Consider the following 18,157-nt stretch of genomic DNA (forward strand, 5'->3'; position numbering starts at 1 on the left):
ACTGGGTCACCTCTTCTGGGATTGCTCATTTGCACTTTCATGCTGGGATTTTATTGCCCCTGGAAGGCACCGGGGCATTTCCTCTTTCGATGAGATTTCAAACATATCCAGACTTCTTCCACAGGACATTGCTCTGGACATCATTCTAGCAAGCTGCTGGGGCATTTGGTCTATAAGAAATGATAAAATATTTCGAACAGATGCAGCACGTCTAGATACCTGGAAATTCTATGTGAAGGAAAGACTCTGGGAGGCACAACTTCGAGCACAAGCTAGGAAAGCAGAACTACTCAAGTCCTGGTCAGATATCCATTTGTAATATGATTGTCCTTCTGTTTCCTAGAGAGGGAATTGGATGAATGTGGCATCATGCCTGATGTATTATATTATACATTTTGTTGTTATGGTTTTCAATTAATGAAAATACCATAGAACGATTGTTCTACGGTCCAGATTTCAAAAAAAACTTGCTTACAAATCTAAAAGAAGCGGTCGTCGAAGAAGACAATGCTGCTGGTGTCAGTGCTCATGAATGCACGCCGGCGAATAATAACAAGACCCAACCCATTGTCCATGATGATCGGTGCGGGACGAAACTCCCAAGCTCCTTGGTAGCAATCAAGCAAACACAACAGAAATGGGATTAGAGCCAGAGGACTTGTATAGATAATATCACTATCAGAATAATGTTAGCATAACACCAAAATGTAACCAAAGCAAACTTCTAACAAACATGCTGAGAGACGAGAAACTCATCCCAATGGTGCCGGTGCGAAGCTGGAGTTTTGATGGGAGCTGGGATTGCATCGGCAACTAGGGTTTCATCCCAACCCCGTCATGTGACTTACTCCTAATCATATTTTTTAAATGCAGATAGGTTCATTTTACGAAAAATTATCAAAGAAATAATATTCACGAAAAAGATCCAAAAATGCTAAAAAATGTACATAGGCATGTTCACTGTTTGTGTTATTTTTTTTCATATTGTTGACATTGCATGTTTTCTATGTGCAACTGCACTATCACTTTTTTGTTATTTATTTTGTATTTTTTTGCAATTGTGACTTTTTGTGTACAATTGCACTTTCACTTCTTTTTTTATATTGGTTGCAATTCTGCACTCTTTTAGTGTAATTCCATCTTTAATTTTTCTTTCTTATATTTTTGTACTCGTTGCAATTGTTTTTTAAATTCACACTCTTTAAGAACTGCGAAGAGGTGCAAAGATACTTAACCGTTAATTGATATTTTTTTTGCTTTGCATGATATGTGATCATGTTACATGCACGGTTGTGTGAGTTGCGCAAACCTAACCGTTCGACGCGGAAACGACAATCTCCTAACAAAGATTTGTATAATTTCAAAATAGAAAGCTTCACAAAAAAAAGTGTCAGATCTTTTTTTGATATACAAAAGAAAGTGGCAGATTTATTTTTTGTGAGGGAAAGAAAGTTTTTTTTTAGGGTTGTGAGTAAAAGAAAGTGGCAGATGGAGTCCCAAGGGCCGCGCTAGAACAAAAGGGCCTCAAACCCATAGCAGGTACCAAACCGCACCTCCCACGCTTTCAGCCCAGCTTGACCGACTGCAAACAGTAGTCCAAATCGAAATTGTTTTTTTCTTCCCAACAACACGTAACGTAGTTGAGTCGGTGCACCAGCCCAGCCCCGTAGGCGCTACGTCCTCTTGGAGTTGGAGTCCGCCTCGGCCCCGTCCCCCGCCGTGTATATCAAGGCGAGCACGCAGCGCCGTCGCCCCAACGAGTTTCCCCGGTGCGTGCTCCAAGGTTTTCGTCCTACAGCGCCCTACCCTCGCCCGAAGCACATGCAGATGCAGTCGGCCGACGACGGCCCGACGGCCCCACCAATCGCGGCGCTGATCAAGCGGCACCGCCCGTGGGAAGAACTGCAGAACGTGGCCCTCGCGATCATCGGCCACACCTACGCCGCGGCGCTCCAGATCGTCGGGGGGACGCAGCACGAGGCGGCCGACGTCGATAGTGGCGTCGTGAAGCTCTGCCGGCCCATCGACCCCGCGGACCCGGACTCGCCGGTGCTGACCGTCCACGCCGGCGCCAGCCACTGCTGCATCGCCTTCAACAACACGCGCGGCGACGCGGAGGCGTTCCTGAGATACACCTGCCCGAGGGGGAAGAGCAGGCCCACCCACTGCCTCGACCGGGTCAGCATCAGCATCTCGCCGGGGACTCTCCACCTGGCCCGCGTCAACGATCGGCATCTCGCCGGGGGCTACAGAGGCCGCGTCGACCAAGTTGGGAGCAGCCGGCAGGATCTCGCGATACTCGACGCCATCATGTCGCGCCTCGATACCGCGATAGGCGTGCAGCAGGAGCTGCTCCTCAAGGCGAATGCGGCCAAGTGCGGCTCGTCCCCGAAGGTCGCCGAGATCAGCGAGGTTTTCAAGGTTCTCCGGGAGATGAGAGACGAGATGGACCTCGAGGCCGTCATGCGCAGGAGACTCCAGAAGCGGCGCTGCCAGCTCGAAGAGGGCGCCGTCGCCCGGCCAGACCAAGATGAGCACGCCGACGCGACCGAGGTGCTGACGAAGAGGTTGAAGACGCTGAGAGTACGCTCAAGCTCTAGGGTGCAGCAGATGGATGTGCTCGAACAGACTTGCATGAGTGGCTCGTATGATAGATGACATGGCTGCGGCACGTTACTTGCATCTGGCTACTTTTGGCCTTCCGCGATCGATTTTCTACTCGATTGGGACATTGATTCTGAGCCGCGAGGAGCCTACTACAAGCAAGGAACTGATGTCCAGAGACCAGAGCGGCTCGGTTGGATCGCAGATGGTGGAGATGCTGCAAGGGAAGAGGCGAGTCCACCTCGAGTCTACGAGCGAAGAATTGACATGGCCGGGCAACGTTATCAAGCTGACATGGTAAACAAGGCCTGAGTAATTAAGGAAGAATAGAAAGGCATGGTAAACAAGGACGGAGAAGTATTTCCTTCGATCATGTCATCGCACTTGACAGTTACGACTTAAGACAACTCGTAATGTCCAGCAGCACCTCCACTGCTTCGCATCATTCTTGACTGATTATATATATAGGTCGGTCCACCTTTTTTTTACGCCGAAACCATAGGACAATAGCTCTAGGACGCTGATAACTGCCACACGTGCGGCATATATAACATGCACCCACACACCGTGTGTGGTGTGAGTAGGAGGCAGCCCACACGGGCTGTGTGTGGGCGGACATTAGAATTGCTCATACGTGTGGGCGCGGCTACTTCGTGCCACACGTCCAACAAATACTACTCGTCTCCACCCCGTGCGTGTGGCACGAAACAAAAATGCCCACACGTCCTGCCACAGCTACGTTTGGTACCCCGCGGGATGACGATTTAGTTGCCATCCTGGTTGGCAGATGTAGTTATTTGGGATGGCAAGTGTAGTTGTAAAAGCATGGCAACTCTATCTGTTTTGGTTAACTATAGTTGACATGTCTAATTTATGGTAGTTGTCGCATGTAATCAAACCGTAGTTGCCGTGTGTGATTAACTACTTGCCACATATGGTCAAAACAGTAGTTACCATGTGTGTTTACCTAGTTGTCACGTGTGGTCCAACCATAGTTGCCATGTATTGTTAATCACAGTGTCCATGTATGTTTATCTGGTTGCCACGTACGCGCAACTGCAGTTGCCGTGTAGCAAAGAATCACAGTTGCCATGTGTGTGTACCGAGTTGTCACGTTCACGTAACTGCAGTTGCCGTGTAGCAAAGAATCACAGTTGCTATGTGTGTGTACCGAGTTGCCACGTTCGCGTAACTGTAGTTGCCGTGTAGTAAAGAATCACAGTTGCCATGTGTGTGTACCGAGTTGCCACGTTCGCGTAAGTGCAGTTGCCATCCACAAGGTAGGACTGTCGTGTGGGCGAAAAGCAGTTCGCCCACACGCGCATGACCTAGGTGGTGGCTGTGTGGGCGAAAAGCAGTTCGCCCACACAACGCAGCTGGCAAACAGCATGGTGCGGGCGTGTGGGCAAAATCTCCAACGCCCACACACCAGCCCCGTCCTACGTGGCACACCAAATCCACCTTTTCGTGTCAAGATTCGTGCAAAAGACAGTGAACGGTGATCCGGACGTGTGGGCGAGTTGGGTAACGCCCACACGTGTGGGCGTTAGTGTTTTCGTAGCTCTATGATATATTTTCCATTAATTTTTCAGAAATGTTAAAGCCCACACGTGTGAGCTTTTACCATCCCGACCACACGCAAGCATCTCCGTTGGCAGCTTTGTGCACGAATCTTGGAACAAACCGGTCGGGTTTTTGCGCCACGTAGGACGAGGCTCGTGTGCGGTGTGCGAGTCGGGTCGCCCGCACGTTGGTTGCGATCCCGCGGTCAGCGGTTGCCACTCGGAGACGTGCGGTGGAACCGCAATGCGCCCGCACGCCACGCTCCGACCGCGGTTGACGTCAAACACGTCGCACACCGCAGCCCCCTCTCCCTCACGGTTCCATTTACCCTGCCGCACGCATTTACTGGCACAAGCCACTCGCATTTCAATCCACTAGAGGAGAAGGCGAGGGGAGAAGGCGACGGTGGAGGCGGAAGAATCGACGACGTTCGCGGCCGTCGGTGGTGCTCGCCAGAAGGGAGCGGCTGCGCCGGAGCGCCTGCAGTTGAAGGTAATGCTCGCTACATCTCTTGCAACCCCTTCCTGCATTTTTCCCCCTTCCCTCCCTGTTCGATTCCTAGATTGATTCGTAGAGATTCTGGCGGTGCGTCGGCGTTCCCGCCGGCGCCGAAGTTGTCTGCTAGCCGTTTTTGGTGGCACTGGGCAGTTTCGTCGCCGCGGCGGCGGCGGCATCGTCGGTGTGGTTATGCCTGTTCGGAGGCACGCACTAGTCTTGCGTATGGGTTTGGGAGGTGTCCCCCGGTTTGTTTTGATGCGCATTGGTTCGAATTTGTGTTTGCAGTCAGTTCGTGCAAGAATTTTGAGGGTGATTTTGAAGTCGAAGTAGTTGCCACTGAAACCTAGATCTAGTTAGTGGGTTTTGAAACTGTAGTATGAGGCGAACTTGGTAGAATGACTGAACGTGAACAAATGTGTGGCAACTAAACTCCCTGAACAAATGTGATAGTTGCCACAAACGTGTTTCCTTTGCGGCAACAAATTACTGAAAATGACTGTCATAGTTGCCACATTTAAGCTTTCACATTGGGCAACTAATTTTATTGAATGACTATGATAGTTGCCATACACACGCTCTTCCATGTGGCAAGCTGAATTTTGCTGAATTACTATGATAGTAACCACGCACATGCTTTTTCACTGTGGCATCTAATTTTTTCTGAATTATTTGTGATAGTTACCATATTTTGATAGTTGCCACAATCGGTAGTCAATGCAGTTTCAGCATCCAGCTGCACTGGGCGGCAACTAATGTGCACATCAACTGTGCCTGCTTGCCACTTGGATTGTATAATCATGTGGCAAATAGAATGTGAACACACTGTCTGTTGCCATACTGCAGATATGACAGTGTGGTAAATTGGCTGCATAATATGGCAACCACGTTTGCGTACCAATTGTGCCAGATGCCATACGTATGGTTTTGCATGTCGCAAGTTTTTTGGCTGACCACATCATGTCTGTTGCCATGTTACAGTCAGTACAATGGCAACTTCATTGTACTGCGGACGCAATTTTTTCGTTTGCCACAATGACTTTGTGATATCTGAACACACTGTGCCACTTTTCATGTTATTGATTCAGATGTGGTTTCATTGCTTTTTCTGTACTATCTTGGGCTAACATGGCAACTTCAACATTTTGTTTTCAAGTGCATTTACCATATGTACATTTTTTTACTTGATAGCGTAAGCAACATGCTTACTTGCCACGTTTATGTTCTCGACAATCATAGGGGGGGCCGCGTGTGTGTTCATGCTATATTTTTGCATTCACAAGTTGACATTTTCTGTTAGGTGGCAAATGCTTACCTCTTGCATTTATATTTCCACCTTGACATTTTGGTCTGTTCCTACATCAGCAGAATGGCTCGTGACGATCATCAAAATGATGACGATGATTTCATGGACCCACCACAGCGTAATCGGGCAACTGGACGGAGAAAAGAGGGTGATGAGGTAACTGTCCACACACCAGCCCCCCTCCTCCTGATGTATGTTATTGGTTGGCACCTAGATCTTTTGCAGTCGTCTGTCATGAACTAAATTTTCATGACATTGCAAAACATAGCAACAACTGATCACTTTGTGTATATTTTTTGCAGAAGAAGAAACGTATTCGCAACAGAGCCTCCCAAGAACGTCTGACTGTGTTAATTGACAAATTCACCGACGATCAAAAGGGAGCTGCTGCTGAGATGGGCATGCAGGCTCTGATGGATGTCCGGTGCACGAACCTTGTCAACCATGTATGCGACTGGCTTGGTGAGATCTACGAGCCCGCCTCCAGGGAATTCATGATTCCGGGACGTGGAGGACTTCCGTTGAACGAGGAATCCGTGTTCTGCACTTTGGGTGTGCCTCGTGGACATATCAAATTCCCGTACAAGGTCAATAATGAGATTGAGGAAGCGCTGTTCGCCCGTTTGTTTCCTGGATTGGAGTCCATGCCGAACACGTCTGCACTGGCAGATTAGCTGCAGGCCATGACGACGCACGAAGATGTTTTCAAGATGAAGCTACTCATGTACCTCATCTCAGCTGTTTTCGCGTCGATCACTTCTCTTCGCCCAAGCAATAAATGCTTCCCCATCCTGGTGAATGATCCATCTTTACTACTTTATTTTCCTTCAATCTTTTTGGCTCCGATGTCATGTGTAAAGCTAATGTCTGCCAGTGTTTTTGATGTTTTTTTTCCGTTTTGATTTTTGATGCGGCAAACTTTTTGCCTTGAAATTTTGTGTGGTGCAGGCGAATCGGAAAAATGTGAAGAACATGAACTGGTGTAAGTTTATTGCGGACTTCCTCCATGATGCTTTCGCAAACAAGATGTACCAAAAGGGTTGTCGACTGCACTTAATGGTATTTTTTTATCAGATATCTCTGTGAACTCTGTTTTATAACAGACTTTTATTCATGCATGGCAACCTGATCATAACAATGTGGCAACTGCCATAATGACAATGTGGCAACTGCCATAATGACAAAATGGCAACTGTCATAATGACAATGTGGCAACTGCCATCACATTAGCATGGCAACTGCTATCACAGTATGATGGCAACTGCCAGCACACTATGATGGCAACTAGCATACACATAATGCAACTTCTTGTTTTTATTCCATTCTTGTCATGCACATCAACTTGATTATCACTGGATCATACATTATCCTGCTCTTTTTTGAACTACAAAGTACCAATGATGGCAACTGATATTTCTTTCTTTGTAAAATTGTTTTACATCAGCTCATGTATGTCGACTGTCTTGATCTGTCCACTGTGGATTTCACTGGGGTAGGAGGCCCGCCGCCTACGCACAAGTTTGCTGTTTCTACGTGGACTATCAACGCTGTCAAGGATGTGCTTGCCGCAGACAGGTCAACTGATACCACATATGGAAAACTGCAGGTTAGTTTTTGTTTCTCTCTCCACACGGCATGCTTACAAATTTTCCATGAGGCAATCGTCCGTGGTTTATAAGGCATGCTTACAATTTCTTTTTGGTTTTTCCTAGCTGATGGCCAAGCATGCTATAGACTACAGCATGTTCGGGGGGCCTCAAAACTTTGGAAAGTGGATGGACGTGCACTCAGCTCCGTCTTGCCCTTCTGAGGTAATCAAAATATCTACATCCATGGTTTGCCGTGGATTACTTGCATGGTGGTTGTTGATGCTTCTTGTTTTTCGTGCACAAGCGAGGGCACCTGTTGAGCATCTAATTGGGCAGTTTGCATCTGGAATGACCGGCTTGCTCGGGAAGTTGGTTGAGGGGTGGACGTCCCTCAGTGCCTCTGACAGCGATGCGGTTGCGAGGCAGTTCACTTCATTTGTCCCAGAATGTACACATCGGCCAACTGGTTGCCGTGGCCGGTACGACTACAACAGTTCCCAAGAGCCTGGTGGCACACAAGATGATGTAGATGGAGACGCTGGCCTCAGCAAGGATGACGACGACGACATGGATAATGTGCATCATGACACCAATGACGATGAACATGCTGAAGTTCGCACAGGCGGCAACAAGGGCAAGGATGCAACAGATGTCCCCCGACCGGAGAAAGTGAAAGAACATACGGCTGTGAGAGGCGAGGGGGTGTTGCCATCAAAGAGGGGGAGGGCCCCTAGAGGATGTTGGGCAGAGTTCTCCTGGCAAGAGGTCTAGGACCGACCCCGTATCTGCCAGGAGGAGGTTTGACTTTTAATTTTAGTTTTTTCTGTGTCTATTTTTCTTGGAACAGTCTCATCCATTTCTTGCACTTCTTTTTTGTCAAGCGCGACAATGAGTTTGTTGTCTGACAATTGCCACATTTTTTCCCTCCATCTGTTATGTGTAGTGAGCCGACTGCTGGTGGACGAGCAGTTACGAAGAAACAGGCGCCAACGCCAACCCGTGTTTCTGCTCGCTTGAACAAAGGTGCCCCCATTGCCGGTGACACCCCTTCCACCAGGTCTTCTCCTCATACGACGACGACCAACACCGGGGATCCTATCGTGTTGCCAGACCTGAGGAAGCCAGTCAAGAAGTAGGTTTATCCATGTGCTTTCATTTACATAGTGGTATTTTTTCTTGAATTTCCAATGCTACTGTTCAGCTTGTCACATGTTCTTCTATTATCGTCCCCCACGCGGCAACTGCTGTTTTTCCAAATGATTTCTTCCTTCCTTTTTTTAGTTTACGACAACTCCTATTGGTCTTTACATGGCAACTGGCATCTAGGCCAACTGGCAACTACCACTCTACCTAATGGCAACTGCCATCTTTTACCTTTGGCTTTGTGAGCTCATCCCACACATAAGTTTCAAATTGCATTCCTGACAGAACATATATTTCTATCACTCTTCAAGTTGGCTAACATGGCAACTGCTGCTGGATGGCAACTGCTAACTCTGACACATGGCAATTCATGTTCCCATTACATGGCAACTACGAGCTTTTCCACTTGTTTTTCATTCTTTTAAGATTTCTACCATTGCAAACATATTTTTGTTCATTTTTTCATACCATTCTCATATGATTTTTTTATTTGCAGGGTGAAGAAGACTACCATGCGCGGGGCCAAGCATACCAGTAAGCACCCGCTCGAACGCCTACATTCAAAGTTGTCAACAGGGGGCAACTCATATGTACATGAGGCACCAGGCGACAATACTGCTGCTGCACCGGTGACCGCTCCCACCAACTCTGATGCAAGTGGCCGATCATCTCCGCCGGCTGCAGATGTCCAGGCTAGAACAACAGGCATCCGTACATAGGGGAGTGATGAGTCAGTATCTGCCAGGACAGCTGAAATATTGCCAACTCTACTGGCAATGAAGGATGCTGGTGTGAGCCATGCCACCCCATCAGCGAGCGTTGAAGTGGACGCTCCCGAGACGAACCTAAGCAAGGAAGATTCCCCCTCATCTGACACTGATTCCAAGCGCGTGCGTGGTGGCACTCCTATGTCCACTACAGAAGCGTCTGAGGCGGCAGTTCACAAAGATATGCCATCTACAGGTGAGAGTCTTGGCACAACAGCTCCAGCTCCTGTTGGTACAGATACTGCTAAGGCGACCGTTTCGCGTGCTGGTCTTCCACCTAGGCGTCGTAGCCCCCGCAAGCAATCAACAGCCATACCCAACGCACCGGCTGTAGCTAGGAGCAGCAAAGACGAGTCTGGTTATGTCCCTGCGTCCACACTGTTCCCCCAACCTGCCACAAGCAATGCGATGGAGAAACTGGAAGACCGGAGTACAACTGATGCAGGTGTCAAGCCGGGCACGAGTGACGCAGGTGAACGTCCGAAGCAGAGTGCGCCTTTACCCACAGTGGAAATCCCCAGCTTAAATCTGCGCACTTCCAAGCTCCCAGTCAATGTGGGTGTCCCATACAGCCCAAACAAGAAGATTGTCAAGAAAGCTGCGGCCGATTCAGATATGTTTGTCGATCTTTCACCCTTGGATTCTGCCCCGCAAATTGTTCGTGGTCCGGCTAGTAGGAATGAGAGGCACCCAATGGCATTTACCCCACCGAGCTTCAACCTTGGCATCAGTCAAGATCAACTGGTTGTACAAGATCCTATGCCAGTTGCCTTTGCTTTCCCAGGAGGCATGCCCGCAATGATGGCGCAGCCAATGGTCGAGGGCTGGAAGGCTGTCAAGTTCGCAGAGCCGATTGTGCAAGGTACACTTGTCATGTCCTTATGATTTTCTTGCATACATCTCTGTAGTTTGACTTTTATCCCAATCATATTTGTTTTTTGGGTGGTTCTCACTTGTGATGGCAACTGACATGGCAACTGGATTTGATGCACCATGTCACATACATTTTTTGCTGCCATGCTGCATTTAACATTTGGGCAACCACATGGCAACTGAAGTTGATTCAACATGGCAACTGTAGTTGCTGTCACATGGCAAATACAGTGCATTACACATGGCAACTGGATTTGCCACACCATGTCAACTGCATTTTTTGTTTCCATGTTGCATTTTTTCATACTGCAATCACATGGCAAGTGCAGCTGACACAACATGGCAACTACATCACAACTAGATGGTAACTACAGTGCAACTACATGGCAACTGAAGCTGCTATGACATGGCCATTGTAGTTGGACCACGCATGGCAACTGCCCCACTTTTTCTGCCCACAATCTCACATCATGCACCCTATCACCTCACAATCCATCTATTTTTGATTTTCTAGGTATCCTAACACACTTTTTTATTTTATTTTTATCATTGCAGCCACCCCTGAGGAGATTTCACCGTCACTTGACGAAGCTTACCGCAGGATCGAGGAGGCAGCATTGCATAGGAGGTCCTCACAAGGGCAAGGGCAATCAAGTTCCAACGTGCCTGCAGATACGGTAACTGAGGATACCATTAGGAGTGCCACTCCTGGTTCTGTGAGGCAGCAGAGGGTAATTCACCCACCTCCCGCGGAAGACTACGAGCCCGAATTCAAGGCCACTAAGGAACAGACCCAGTTGTACGATATCATCAAGCAGTTTGGAAATGCGAGGGCCAGCAGCAAGCACATGAAGGAGCTGAAAGCGTAAATGACCACACCCCACAATCTCTCATTTTTGCTTTGCTCGTTTTTCACCATTCACCTTCTTTGTACTTCCTATACACGATCTGCTTACGTTTTAGTTCTTTCATATATTTTTTACTTAGCAGGCATGATCCTTCCATGTTATATCGTTTTCATACAACTCATGTTTGGACAGAACCAAAGTCATTCAATGCGGAGCGACGTACGTCGACCTGGGTGATCTTGCCGAGTCCGTGAGGCCAAACGGTAAAATGTCAACGAATGTAGTTGCATGCGGGATCGACTACATCAACAATGATATGGATGTGGGTGCCGACAAGATAATCATGCATTATAGTGTGACCTGCAAAATATGGGATGGTGACTTCCACCACAAGATCCCGAGGAAGAATTTTGCTCAATACAGTGAATTCAAGCTCACACTGAAGAAATATGTGAGTACTCCTCCCCTTTCTGCACTGTTTTGTCACATGGTGTGGTTTCTTGCCATCATTTGCACTTGTGTTTATGTGGCAGATGTTTTCATGTGGCAACAGCTGCCGTGCACACTGTCATCTTGATTTTTGCATCCCGTGCAAACTATGTGGCAACTTGATAGTAAAATACACGGCTCATTTTGTTCATACATGGGCGACAACTTTCTGTCAACTACCCCCACCCATAACCAAAATATTCTACGTGATTCTAAATTTTTTGTCCCTCTGCTGTTCTTTTATGTGAACTCTGCTTCTCATTTCTTCACTTTTAAATGCATTCCCCATGTTCCAGGAGCTTGCACCGCATGACCAGGAAGACAAATGTGGTCACCACTATGCCATCTGTCTTGACCTGAAGAACCAACATTTTGAGGTGCTTGATTTAATCCGTTAGGAAGCTGATGCAGATCTTATTACGCATGCCGAATTCTTCATCAACAACCTCAAAGAGACATGGAACCGTCACTAGAACATTCAAAAGTCCAGATCAGGCATTTCCCGACTGAGTATGTGGCTACTGCGAAGCAAGGGAACACATAATTTCTTAACCCCCTCCTTCACGTGCCATTTACATCAATCCAACCCCTCTTTTGTTGTCACATCTGAATTGAAGTCTATCTTTTGCTACGTCTGCCCTTTTTATGTGTTCATCTGACTCTTTTTCTCGTGCAGGATGGACTGTGGCTTTCACGCGTTGGAATACTTTGCAAAGTGGGAAGGCAGAATTGTCCCCGCTATCACAGCTGTAACGGTCGTTGAGCTCCGGAAAATACACACATGGAACTGGTTGACGAATGAAGATTTCAACAAGCGGTCCGGAGCACGCGAGTTTGTGGAGGAAGCTGTCAAGAAAGTCATCAAGAGGTACAAGTGATCACGCGGCGATACACACCGGACGCACACCTTACATTCTGTTGCCGAGGAATGTAAGGTACTATCTCTTTTGTTCTCGTTAAAAACTATGTTCGTGTGCTATGTTATGACTGCAACCCCGTGTAGGCTACTATGTAGTGGCGGTGTGTGAGCGACATTTGAATAGTTTCTGTAATATATGTGTGGATGTGAACCTACTTAGGCGTGACAGCAGATATGTTTTTATGTTTATCATTATTACTATGGTTTCATCGTTTGGATCACCTGTTTGTTGTTTCGAATGCGTCACGATGTTTTAAAACATGGCAAATGTAGTTCATCAGACATGGTTAGAGAACGTCATTGTCGTTGTTCATTTGGACGTCTTGCTTCTTCTATTTCATCACTAACTTGACCGGCTAGCATGGTAGGTTTGATCATGTAGCCACAACCTTTGCTGCGGTTTTTGCACGTTACGCCTTTTCCAACTTGTTTCCCATACATTGCACACAATACACTATGTGTCTCTAAACCGCGTCATATTGTCATGGAAATATATGCAATGCAGATTCATTACAAATACCATGGCATATTTTCAGTACAGCTAACATGGCAGATACAGTACAAACAACATGGAAGATCCAGTATAATTAACATGGCAGGTACAGTACAACTAACATGGCAGATGCATTACAACTAGCATGGCATATTTAGTATAAAATAGCATGGCATATTTAGTATAAAATAGCATGGCATATTTAGTATAAAATAGCATGGCAGACTAACTACACATAACATGGCAGATTAACCACACATAACATGGCAGATTAAGTACCCATAACATGGCAACTGCATTTATCCACTCAATGAATTTTCCTTCCACTTCCGATGCCCCTCAGTGAGTCATTCTCGCAATATTAAAAAAAATCTCATCATCTAGGGTACAAAACAAAAAGTCCACAAGGACCATGTCACGTCGCCCCAATTTTTGCTCATGGATTGCCTGCCCCTTTCTTCATTTTCTTGTGTTTTGCTTGAATCTCCAATCCCGACTTGTACCTTATCTCTCTTGGACGACCCTTTGTGATGGAACGGGGTGGGTTCCTGACCTGGGTCTGCGTGCTTGCTGTTCCAGATCCTATCTCCGAGTTTTCAGATGATGGCCCCGTGGATGAAGGCACAGTTGATGTGCGGGGGAACCGGTGTAAGGCTTCCTCAACTTTCCTCTTCTTGATGTCATCAAGCTCTCTTTTCAGTGCCTTCCTGTGTTTTTCTGCGACTCTCACTGTCTCATCACTCTTGCACGCTTCATCAATTAGCTCAGCATAGTTCTTTGTCAGCACAACGTGCCTCACGGCTTCCATGGTTGACTCAGGTCTCTCGTCATGCACAGCCAGAACCGCGTGTGTTGTCTGCGGCGCCAACGCGTCGTCTGCATCCCAAGTCCATCGTCGCCTTATGAAATGGCGGGGCATCCGTGTCACAGTGTTCATGTCCATTACTTTTAGTATGTGACAACACACAATGCCGTCCCATTCGAACTTGCAGCATTGGCAGTAGTATTCGCCTTGCTCGATCGAGGCTTTCACGAAGTAGTTCCTTCCTTTGTCCGGGTCTTCAGGTTCTGAATCCGACATGCCCAAAATAGAACACACCTTGAACGTATGTTCGTCCACCTGGAAAACCGTGAACATGCTGGCACGCTTTATTTCTTCCTGGAATCTACAAGTTTTGTGTGTTTTGTGTTAATCTATCGTGCGATCTTTTTTTGTAGCATGTTACGTTGTCATGGAAATAGAAATGGATTTTTGTTTGAATATGGCAAACATAGTATACTGAACATGGCAAACACAGTACACTGAACATGGAAACTGTAGTACACTGAACATGGCAACTGTAGTACACCAGACATGGCAACTGCAGTACACCAGACATGGCAACTGCAGTACACTAGACATGGCAACTGTACTACATTTTTCAACTGGCCATCGTCATTTCCACACCAATATTTCCCCAATGGAAGCACATTGCATAAAACATGGCAACTACATTTTTATTAAACATGGCATATACAGTTGAGTAAACATGGCAATTGCATTTTCAACAAACATGGCAGTTGCATTTTTTAGTAAACATGGCAATTGCATTTCAACATATGTGTTGACAATATAACATTTTTCAGTTGACATTGGCATTTGCATACCAACATGCCCCAATGGAAGTACATTGCATTAAACATGGCAACTGCACTTCATTGAACATGGAAAATGTATCCGAGTAAGCATTGTAAACAGAATTTTCATTGAATGTGGCAACTGTAGCTGAGTAAGCATGGCAAACAGTATTTCATTAAAGATGGCAACTGCATATCATGGCAACTGCATTGCACTCTATATGGCACCTACTGCCTTAGTGCTTTTGCGCAAATAAGACCGTAACGCAACTGACTTACTTGTTAAAGATCTTGTTTGTGTATATCTTGCTCATTTGCCTCTCCATTGGTAAATACGTTAGCAATTTCGGCTGCTTTAGTGCGGTGGTAGCTTCTTGCTGTAGCTCAGATCCCAGAATTTTTTGTTGCAGAGCTGTGTACTGCTTGGCAAACTCAATGAGTTGCCAGGGCTCACGTATCGCTTCAAAACAACATTGAACCCCTCGCTGCGCTACGTAGTCTGTAGAAAGGGGAAGAAGCACTGCATGAAGTAGGCGGTCACCCAGTATATTCGCTTCTCCCACAGACTAGCAAGTGTCTCGTTGTCTTGGACTTGATGTGTTTCAATCATGGCCATCCAGCTCCTTTCAAACTCCTCGACCGTCAAACTGTGGTCCACGCACAGCTCGAAAGCCTTGTGCAGCTCTGGACGGTCAGCAAAGAACGGTCCTAGTGTCTCCTCAGCCTTCTTTATAATGTGCCACCTGCAGTGCCTGTGCATTGCCAATGGAAAGACCTCCTCTATGCCTGCACGCATGCTGAAATCCTAGTCTGTTATTATGTTCATCGGATCAAGTCCATCCATGCACTCCAAGAAGGTCTTGAACAACCAGACGTACCCATACGTGTCTTCGTTCCGAACGAGCGCGCAGCCGAACTGCAACGACTGATTGTGGTTATTTATTCCTATGAACGGAGCGCATGGCATCTTGTACATATTGGTGAGGTACGTCGCGTCGAATGAAATGCAATCTCGGAAATGTTTGTAGGCTCTCCTTGCAGCACCATCCACCCAATACATGTTCCTGACACGGTCCTCATCGTCCAACCTTATCCTGTAGAAGAAATCTGGATCTTCCTTTGCTTTCTCATCGAAGTAGGCAATTGTAGCCTCTATGTCAGCCAGCCTGCTCTCTCTACGGTACTTGGCCTGTAGGTTTGTGACGTCAGCCGGTATGTACGGCATGCTACTCAGTTTCCCTTTTTTGCTGTGGATGAGTGATAGTATCTGGACCATTCTTGATGGACCGACGTTACAATCATGTAGCAGCTTTACAAATTGCCTTTCGACAGGGGTGAATCCTCTGTGGGCGGTCAGAAATTTGACCAGGTCGAACTTCTTTATGAGTTTGTGGTTGTGCTCGTCAAAATATTCAGTGACCACATACTATGTTCCATCTACGTTCAGCTTACACCGGACAGGGCATCCCGTCTTGAGAATGATCCCTCTTTTTCGTTCCGGAACGACAGGCGCAACACCTTTCCCCTTGTTGTTCCTCCGTGCCTTGTGGCACCTCATCTCACCTCTGCTGTACTCGTTTGTTTTCTTAATTTTCCTATGGTACTCGGTGTTGACCGCAAACCCATGGAACTTTGCATATGTCTGGTAGAATTCCTTTGCTTCTTCAAACGATTCAAATCTCTGCCCAATGTACGGTGGCTGAGGTACCATGATTTCTGATTGCCCACCATCTTCATCCCCTTCTGCCTCGTCGTCAGTTTCATCATTCACTTCAGTATCGGCGGCAGTTCCATCTACTTGAGTGTTGGCAGTGCTTGTGTTCAAAGGGGTGCTTGTCGGTATTGCTGGAATGATTGCCATTCCCGACTGTGACTCGAAATTGTCTGCGGCATGATTGTCTGCTTGCTGGTGGAACGCGTCTTCCGTGCGCTCAGAGCTCCCCGCGGTAGATGTCCCCGCGCCGCTGTTAACTGTAGTTGTAGGCCCTGTAATAGGAAAAACAGGTACGAGAGTAAGTTTTTTGTTTGAATAACATGTGTATCACAACGGATCACACCATCTACGAGTGATTTGGCACGACATCATTTCAAACAGCAAGCCGTGAGTCTGCGCGTGGACATGTACGGCAGCTATATCTATCCAGTGATGGCAGCTACTGCTCAACAAACATGGCAACTATTGTTTTTGCCTACAAATAACTACAAATAACAAATGTAGTGTTGTTTTTGTGGTTCAGTTTTTTTTCCATTACCTTGTTGTGTTGCATTTGACCTTCTTGTGTGGTCTGTGACACCAAAATGACGTGCTCCACCTGCAATTTGTGAAGCTTGCCACGAGACGTTTGCCGGGTTACCACCAGCGTAATAACCTGTACGCATAGTAGTGGTTGGTCAATTCATGGCAAATGCATTTTGTGTTAGCACGGCAACTGTAGTTTTACTGGCATGGCAACTGTATTTGCATCGGCATGGCAACCGCAGTTGTTCCTTCATGGCAGCTGCAGTTGCCATGGCATAGCAAATGTAGTCGCACTGGCATGGCAACTGCAGTTGTTCTTCCTTGGCAACTGCAGGTGTCCAGGATGGCAACAACAGTTGTCCAGGGATGTCAAGTGTAGTTTCTAATACATGGCAACTGTAGATGTCCAGTCATGGCAATTGTATTTGTCAACTATGCTCCTTCTGCTAATTGATCATCCGCAACTTCACTTTTTTTATGGACTCACCTGTGTATGACGTCGATGACAGGTACATTGGTGCTGCCTGATGCCACGCGCTGCATGAAGGCTCTGCATTTTCACCCGTGGTAACTCGTGAGTCCTTTTGACAGTTTTTTTGCATGTTCATTTTTCATGTCCACAGTAGTATATGCTCTTTTCTCGTTTTGCATTACCTTGATTATCCATACAAGCTAGTTGAAGTTGGCTGCCCATACACTTGTCAGTGTTACCGCCTTGTGAGTGAACTTGCCCCGGGGGACTCCTAATTGTGTTTTGGTCATAAGAACCTGCGAAAAAATGACAGTGTACGACATAAGTAGAATGTCATCTTCATCGTTGCGAAGATGGCAACTGTTCTCTTCTTTTGTTATCATGCATCATACCTACGCCTGCATACTGTTCTAGTAGTGGCAGCAATGGCCCTGAAGAGATGAGCTGACTGTACTCTGTTGCATCCCAAGGGGGCGTTTCTGGCCTTTGAGAACCCCAAGCATCAGTGCCATCTTCGTGATTCATTCTTCCCGTGTCTCGCTTCTTTCCAATGTGTTCTCAATCACTGCATCAACAAGAAGGCATCAACAATCCACAAGAATTGTATTCTTCTGCTGCTTTGCACATAGAAAGATATGGATGGCAAGCGACGGGTCAAAATAGGTGGCAGCTACTGACAACGAAAGGTGGCAACTGTCGTTATACATAAGTGGCAATTAATTTCTTCCAGCCCTCTTCAT

Source organism: Triticum aestivum, chromosome 1B (genome assembly GCF_018294505.1).
Source record: "Triticum aestivum cultivar Chinese Spring chromosome 1B, IWGSC CS RefSeq v2.1, whole genome shotgun sequence".
NCBI classification, from domain to species: Eukaryota; Viridiplantae; Streptophyta; class Magnoliopsida; order Poales; family Poaceae; genus Triticum; species Triticum aestivum.